Genomic DNA, 7,883 nt, shown 5'->3' with positions numbered 1-7,883 from the left:
AAAGCCAAAACTATCCCATTTTGCTCATTATGTAGTTCTTGATTGAGGGTTTCTAAGAACTTGTAGAGATCTTGCTGTGAAATTGATACTGTCTTGTTGGAGGATCTATTGGGTTTCTTCATACCTAGAGATTTTGAGAAAACCTGAAGGTATGTTTCCTTCTATACTCCTGAGATTAAAGCACTTTGAAACCCGAAGAGGGTTTACTTATTGTTGCTAGAGTAACTTGTCATTTGTATTTGATATTACTACGAAGTCTTATTTTGCCTTACAAATACTCAGATGGGTTTCTTCGAAGAGCATGATTTTGTTGATTGAAAGCTTCATACTGAGGAGCTTCTTTTCAATAACATAATACAGTGCTTTGTTTTGTGAGAAAGCTTTGCGCAGGGTGTTATAGTCTTCTCAAAATGACATAATAAAATGGCTTTTCCCTTTCCTTACCGTGACTATGCTCCCTGCTATAACTGGGTATTTCGAAACCCAAATGGGGTTTTTCACTCTCTATTTTTGAGTTGGCATTACTGCTATATTCTCTGGGTTTTGTTTGGTCATTCATCTTTTCCAGATTCGGTACTCTCTCCACTTCGCTTGTGTTTGTTCTCCTTGTTATACGAATTTCAATTATGAAAAGATTGTCTTCCTCCTTTGCCACGTCCACCTCTTCCCCTATTATTGCCACTACTTTCTCACCTCTTTCCTTGTAAGCCATGAAGTTTAGCCCAATAGTCCCTTTTAGCATCACCGTCAACTACTTCTAAAACAACAACAAAGTTCTTCACAATCAAGCCACCTTCTTCAACAAGTAGAGCTGCTGCTCATGCTTTCTAAGATGCTTCAGGCTGTTCAAAATGGACACACCTAGAATCTTTCCCCATAGAATAATAAACATACTTCATAGTTCCATATTTTCATTATCTGTTTCAAATCTTCACGAGTAATTTTCTCCATGTTCTCCTTATTTTCTGCATCTCCAAACTTCTTTGCATCTGTTTCCTCCCCAGGATTAATGTCTATTGTTGCCTCTACAGATTTATCATCCTCTGTAGCCTGCTTAGGACTCTTCTTATGTTCTTCCAAAGTAGAATCACTCTGTTCCCCTGAATTTTACTGGTATAATTTCCTCAAAGTAAATGTTATGACCATACCTTTTGGATAATAGCCATTTTTTTGCCAGTTATTCCTTGTGGACCCATGCTCACCATTGTGAATTTCTTTTAATAAAGCCTTCCTTTCAACATCAAACTCCTTTGACTTAAACTCCAATTTTGCACCACCATAGGTTACCTTCAGTTTATAGATAGCATTAGCTTCTTCTTCAGATGAGAATTCTATTAAAGCACAGCCACAAAATAATTTAATTGCTACAACATGATGAGGCAATCATACACTATTATCCTTTCCATGCTGGCCAAAAAATTTCTCAACATCTTCAAGTTTTGCATCATAAGGAAAAGGACTTGCAGCAATAGTCCTTGTGTCCACCTGTTCTAGAATCTCCTCAGATTTTATCTGTTTATTGATCCACCCCATTGAGACTATACTTGCCTATGTAGCCACCTTCTAGCTGTAGCCTTTGTTCATAGTTATGATTTGGTTCTTTTCTTTTCATTGCAATAATTAGTGTTTGATTAAGACCATAGAATTTTCTATCATTATGTCTATCTTCTATACTTTCATTTGCATTTGGATGAATTATTTGATCTACTGACATCATTTGTTTGCAGTTCATCCTACATCTGCATTTTTTTCCTGTACTAGCATATTTTGTTGATATATTAACTAGTAGCATGTTTTACATTTGCAAATGAAATTCTCAATGTAGCATGAAATATAGCTTGAAGAAGTATTTTCCCTTAATTATCTCTCATGCTTTCTTGCAGTAGTACACATGTTTACAATTTTTGATTAGCAATCATCATTCATTTGCTGTATTCTTGAAGCATCTTATTCTGTGAGGTTCGAGCACGGGCTCGTGACACTCACAATAACTTTTATTTCTTTCTTTCAGTTTGCATTCTTTCATGATGAAATGCATCGACATATAGAGCATGTATAGCTGTAGAAATAGGTGGTCATTGCTTAGATCCTTCAGGATCTAACATCAGTTGCTTTTTATGTTTTTTGCAGATGTTGAAGATCATAGAGCTCAGAGTTGGATTCTATTGCGCCAGGGAAAGAGTGCATAACTAGTCAAAGCAATAGGCAATGACTAGTTATCTCTACTCTTTATTTCTTTCATTCATATGTATCTATTCATGTATTTCCTTATGAAAGAAATGTAGTATAGTGAGCTATACTCACAGCTTGTGTGAGATCTTTTTTCGTTCAGCATATGAATTCATTTCATTACTTGAAAAAATCAATGTATATTTGAAAATAAATAAATACAAGGACATGTCTATTGTTTAAATGAAATGAAAAGCACTTTTGTTGCATGTATACTTAAAATTTTACACATGTGCAAAATTTTAATAACAATTATAATATGAGCTTCTTTTTTTTCCATCCATAAATAGTCGAAGCTTGGATTAATTATTATTATTTTTTAGAATTAATTATTATTATATGTTAAGCGAGGGTAGATTCGAAGCCAAGGCCTACCACATAAGAGGCTCACAAGTTACCATTGTGTTGTAGGCTTTTGACTATAATATGAGCTATATTACCACAATAGGAATTTTATCATTTTATCATTAATAAAATACCTATCTTAATTAACAACACAGAAATATGAAATTGTGCCAACACTGACAAAATCAACTCTTGCATAAAATTTCAAAGAGTAAGCACACAAATATTATAATATGAGTTTTATTACTACAATAGAAATTCTATCATTTTATCATCACTAAAATACCTTTCTTAATCAACAACACAAGATCGTAAAAGCAAGTTCATAGAGAGTTGTCATATATGGTGCAAAGTGACAAGCCTAAAATGTAGAAGTTGTTAGGACTAAACCACGAACTGAAATAACAACTACATGCAAATATAAGCAATAACATAAAATAATAGATCACACATAAAAGAACACGAGACACCAAGATTTAACATGGTTCACCCAATCCCTGGGCTACGTCCACCAAACAACAAGTCTGATATTATTACGATCTAGTGATTACAACCTGATTATAATTTGTAATCCCTTACAGCTCAATACTGCCACAACAACCAATTTTTACATCACAACTCAATGAAAATACCTAACCCTAAGCCCTTTTATACAAGTAATTTTATCGCTTTAGGGTTATAATTAATAATTACATGTCGACCTAAAATCCTGATAAAATAGGGCCTAAATTTTTTTCTGGGGTGATGCCCTAAGCCCCAAAGAATTTATGAAGTATGTATAGTACTTTCCTGATCAGTCACCACAAAATAACAATTCTACTATTTTGTTAATCATTTTTAGTCTAGAAGACCATCCAAAGCTAAAGAGGAGTTCAACTTCTCCCTTTTTACTACCTTTGTCAACATATCTACTAGATTGTCAGCTATATGTATCTTTTCCAGCTTTAACTGTCCATCCTCCAAAATTGATTGAATGAAATGGTACCACAATTGTATGTGTTTGCTCTTTGAATGTAGAGCTGAATTCTTGGCAAGATGAATGGCACTCTAACTATTTGTAAACAAATAATTATCCTTCTGAGGATGTCCCAATTCTTCTAAGAAGAAATGAAGTCATATCATCTCCTTGGCTACCTTTGTAGCATCAACATACTCTGCATCTGTAGTGGATAGAGCATTAGTCTTTTGTAACCTTAAAACCTAGCTCACAACTGCCCCACCAATAGTAAAGACATAACCTATAGTACTCTACCTGGTATCAATGTCCCCTGCCAAATCTGAGTCAACATAACCCCTTAAATTAGTAGTAGAGCCCCAAAAGTGTAAACACTTATTGGATGTTCCTCTCAAATATCTGAGAATCTATTTGACTATATTCCAATGCTCAATTCCTGGATGACTCATATACCTGTTAACCACTCCCACTACATGTGCAATATCTGGCCTAGTACATACCATAGCGTACATCAAGCTTCCTACAGCTGAAGTATAGGGTACCTTGGACATCTTATCCTCCTCTTCTTGTGTCTTGGGACACATCACCTTAGTCAACTTCAAATGACTAGGTAAAGGTGTGCTGACAGCTTTAGCATTCTCCATAGAGAAACATTGCAAGACCTTTTCCACATAATCAGCTTGAGATAGCATCAATATCCCGTTCTTCCTATCTTTGCAAATCTTCATACCAAGGATTTGTTTTGCTGCCCCCAAATCCTTCATAGCAAATGCATGTGCTAACTAGCGTTTCAACCCCTTAATATGATCCATGTTAGACCCAACTACAAGCATATCATCAACATATAAACATAAAATAATGTAGTTGTCATCATCCAACCTCTTAAAATAAACAAAATGATATGAATGACACCTATTATATCCATGCTCATGCATAAAACTGTCAAATTTTAGATACCATTGCCGATGTGCTAGCTTCAAGCCATATAAACTTTTCTTCAATTTGCACACTACATTCTCCTTACCTTTGACCTCAAATCCCTGTGGCTGATCCATATATATCTCTTCATCCAAAGCACCATGAAGAAAGGATGTTTTAACATCAAGCTACTCTAAATGCAAATCTTCAGTAGCCACAATACTTAAAATAGTACGAAAATAAGTCATTTTAACAACAGGAGAAAATATCTCATCAAAATCGATTCCTTTTTTCTGTACAAATCCTTTTACAACTAACCTGGCTTTAACTTTTTTCTTACCTCCATCCTCTTCTTTTAACCTGTAAACTCTCTTATTTTGTAAAGCTCTTTTACATATAGGCAACTTACATAAATCCCATGTCTTATTCTTTAGCAAATAGTCCATTTCATCTTTCATTGTAGACTCCCACTGAATCTTAGTATCCACCTGCACAACTTCATCATAACATTCAGGTTCACCAACATCAGTAAGTAAAATAGAATACAAAGAGGTAGAAAATCTTTCTGGAGGTCTAATTTGCGTTGTTGACCATCTAACATTCATTGGTGTGTGTGGTATTTGATGTTATAGTTGTTGCACATCATGAGGAATGGCTAGAACATCATCTTTTGGAGTACGGTCCAACACTACATAATCATCTTCTTTCTTCTCATGTTGCTGCAACATATCTTTGTACAACACTTTCTCATTGAATATGACATGCTTGCTTCTTACAATTTTATGATTTTCAAAATCCCAAAGCCTCTAACCAAATTCATTAATGCCATATCCAAAAAATACACATTTCTTTGACTTAGCTTCCAGCTTGGTTCTATTTTCATAATCTATATGAGCAAAAGCTTCACAACCGAAGGTCTTGAGAAAAGAATAACTCACCTTCTTACTAGTCCATGCTTCCTCTGGAATATCATAACCAAAGAGTAGAGGGACCTCTATTAATCAAATATATAGTAGTATTGATAGCCTTCACCCACATGTGTAAGGGCAACCTAGCATGTAACCTCATGCTCCTTGCATGCTCCATTATAGTCCTGTTCATGCATTCAACCACTCCATTTAACTGTGGAGTCCTTGGAACAATTTTCTATCTACAAATACCATTAGTGGAGCAATAATCTTCAAATTCATGATTGTAATACTCACCGCCATTATCAGATTTGAGACATTTTAATTTTTTACTAGTCTCATTTTCAACCAAGCATTTCCATTTCTTAAAAGTTTGAAATACATTAGATTTCTATCTAAGGAAATAAACCCATACTTTTCTAGTTGCATCATCAATGAATATAACATTATAATGAGAGCCACCAAGGGAAGATACCTAAGTCGGTCCCCATATATCCATGTGCACAAGCTCTAATTTCTCCTTTTTATTTTCCTTCCCAGTCTTCACAAAACTCACTCTCTTTTGTTTTCCATACACACAATTTTCACAAAAAATCGTATTAACACATTTTAGACATGGTAAAAATTTCTTTGAATGAAGTTCTTTCATACCTTTCTCATTCATGTGCCCAAGTTTGTTGTGCCAGAGCACTGTATCAGAATTTACAGTAACTATTTGTTCTCCCTACTCAATTGCAACAACTATTCTTGAACATTCATTTTTCTCTGAAACAATTAAAGTAGAAGGAACAATATGACCTATACAAAGATATAAGGTGCCTACTTTCACACCTTTTGCTACTACAAGGGAACCTTTTGTAACCTTCCAATTTTTATCATTAAAAGTAACTACACAACCCTCATCACCGAGTTACCCTGCTGAAATTAAATTCCTACTTAGCCTTGGAACATGTCTTACCTCATGTAGTAGCCAATGGTTCCCATTATGTAACTTAATCTTAACTTTTCCCTTTCCAACAATCTAACAGGGTTCATTATCCCCCAAATAAACAAAGTCCAAAATCCCCTTGGACATAATCAATGAAATAACCTCTATGAGGTGTAGTATGAAATGAAGCACCAAAATCTAAAACCCATGAATCATCAACACTTTCTAAAGATAGAAGCAAAACATCCTCTTCAAATTTGTTACTTACCACATTTGCCTCCTTGTCTCCATCTGGTTTACCTCCTTCATTTTTCTTTCAATTCCAACAATCTTTCTTTTTATGCCCTGGTTTCCACAGTACTAGTAGTCATTCAGTCCTCTCGATGGAGGCTTCCTCCCCTTTGACTTTCCTCTTGATTTCTCATGATTTTTGGAATTACTTCCTCTCTTAGTCGTTCTACCTCAACTTTGTGCATTCAAAGCACTTCTAGATGTAGATCGACCTGAGGATTTCCTACGAGTTTCCTCACTCAAAATAACACCAATCACATCATCATATTTTAGGGTACTAGATCCAGGAACAAAATTACTCACATCCATTACCAAGCCATTGTAACTTTTAGACAAAGAACACAAAATCAAGAGAGTCCTAATTTCTTCATCAAAATTAATACTCACAGAAGATAACTGACTAATAATAGTATTAAACTCATTCAAATGATCTGCAATAGATCCACCTTCTGCCATTTTCATATTAAATAAACACTTCATGAGAAATACCTTGTTTGAAGCAGAGGGCTTTTCATACAATGTCACTAGGGTTTTCATCAACTCTTTTGTTGTCTTCGCTTTTGTAATATTAAATGCCACCAATGGTGCCGAGCATAATCAAATGCTTCCAAGTGCCTTTCTGTCTAAAAGATCCCATTCGTCATTTGACATAGATCACTGATTCTTGGTTTTTCCTTCCAATGACTTCCATAAATCCTTCTAATAAAGATAGTCTTTCATTTGCATCTTCCATAATTGAAAGTTCTACCCATTAAACCTGTCAGCCCTTAGCTTACCCTCGTCTGCCATTGCTCCCACTCAACCATGAGACTCCCACTTAACTGTGAGACTTTCCTGCAAAGAATAACTGAAAGAACAACCTTGCTCTGATACCACTTGTTAGGATTAAACCATGGATAGAAATAAAAACTACATGCAAATATAACCAATAACAAAAAATAATTGATCACACAAAAAAGAACACAAGACACCAAGATTTAACGTGGTACACCCAATCCCTGGGCTATGTCCACCAAACAACAATTCTGATATTATTACAATCCAATGATTACAACCTAATTACAATCTATAATCCCTTACAGCTCAATATCGTTGCAAGAACCATTTTTTGTATCACAACTCAATGAAAATACCTAACCCTAAGCCCTTTTATACAAATGATTTTACTACTTTAGGCTTATAATTAATAATTACATGTCAGCCCAAAATCTCGATAAAATAGGGCCTAATTTTTTTTTATGAAGTATGTATAGTACTTTTCTGATCAGTCACCACCAACTAACAGAAGTTCATGAGATCCCATTAACTT

General features: G+C 34.8%; 1 pseudogene; it reads right to left on the bottom strand.

Annotated features, from left to right (window-relative positions):
- Positions 1-527: 527 nt before the first annotated feature.
- LOC149544203 (la protein 1 pseudogene) lies at positions 528-1,533 on the bottom strand (annotated as a pseudogene).
- Between the last annotated feature and the right edge of the window lie 6,350 nt (positions 1,534-7,883).

Source organism: Cupressus sempervirens, chromosome 8 (genome assembly GCF_028749045.1).
Source record: "Cupressus sempervirens isolate cs-2001-9-10 chromosome 8, ASM2874904v1, whole genome shotgun sequence".
Classification (NCBI taxonomy): domain Eukaryota; kingdom Viridiplantae; phylum Streptophyta; class Pinopsida; order Cupressales; family Cupressaceae; genus Cupressus; species Cupressus sempervirens.
The sequence above is the reverse complement of the archived record's forward strand: the minus strand, read 5'-3'. Positions and strand labels throughout refer to the sequence as shown.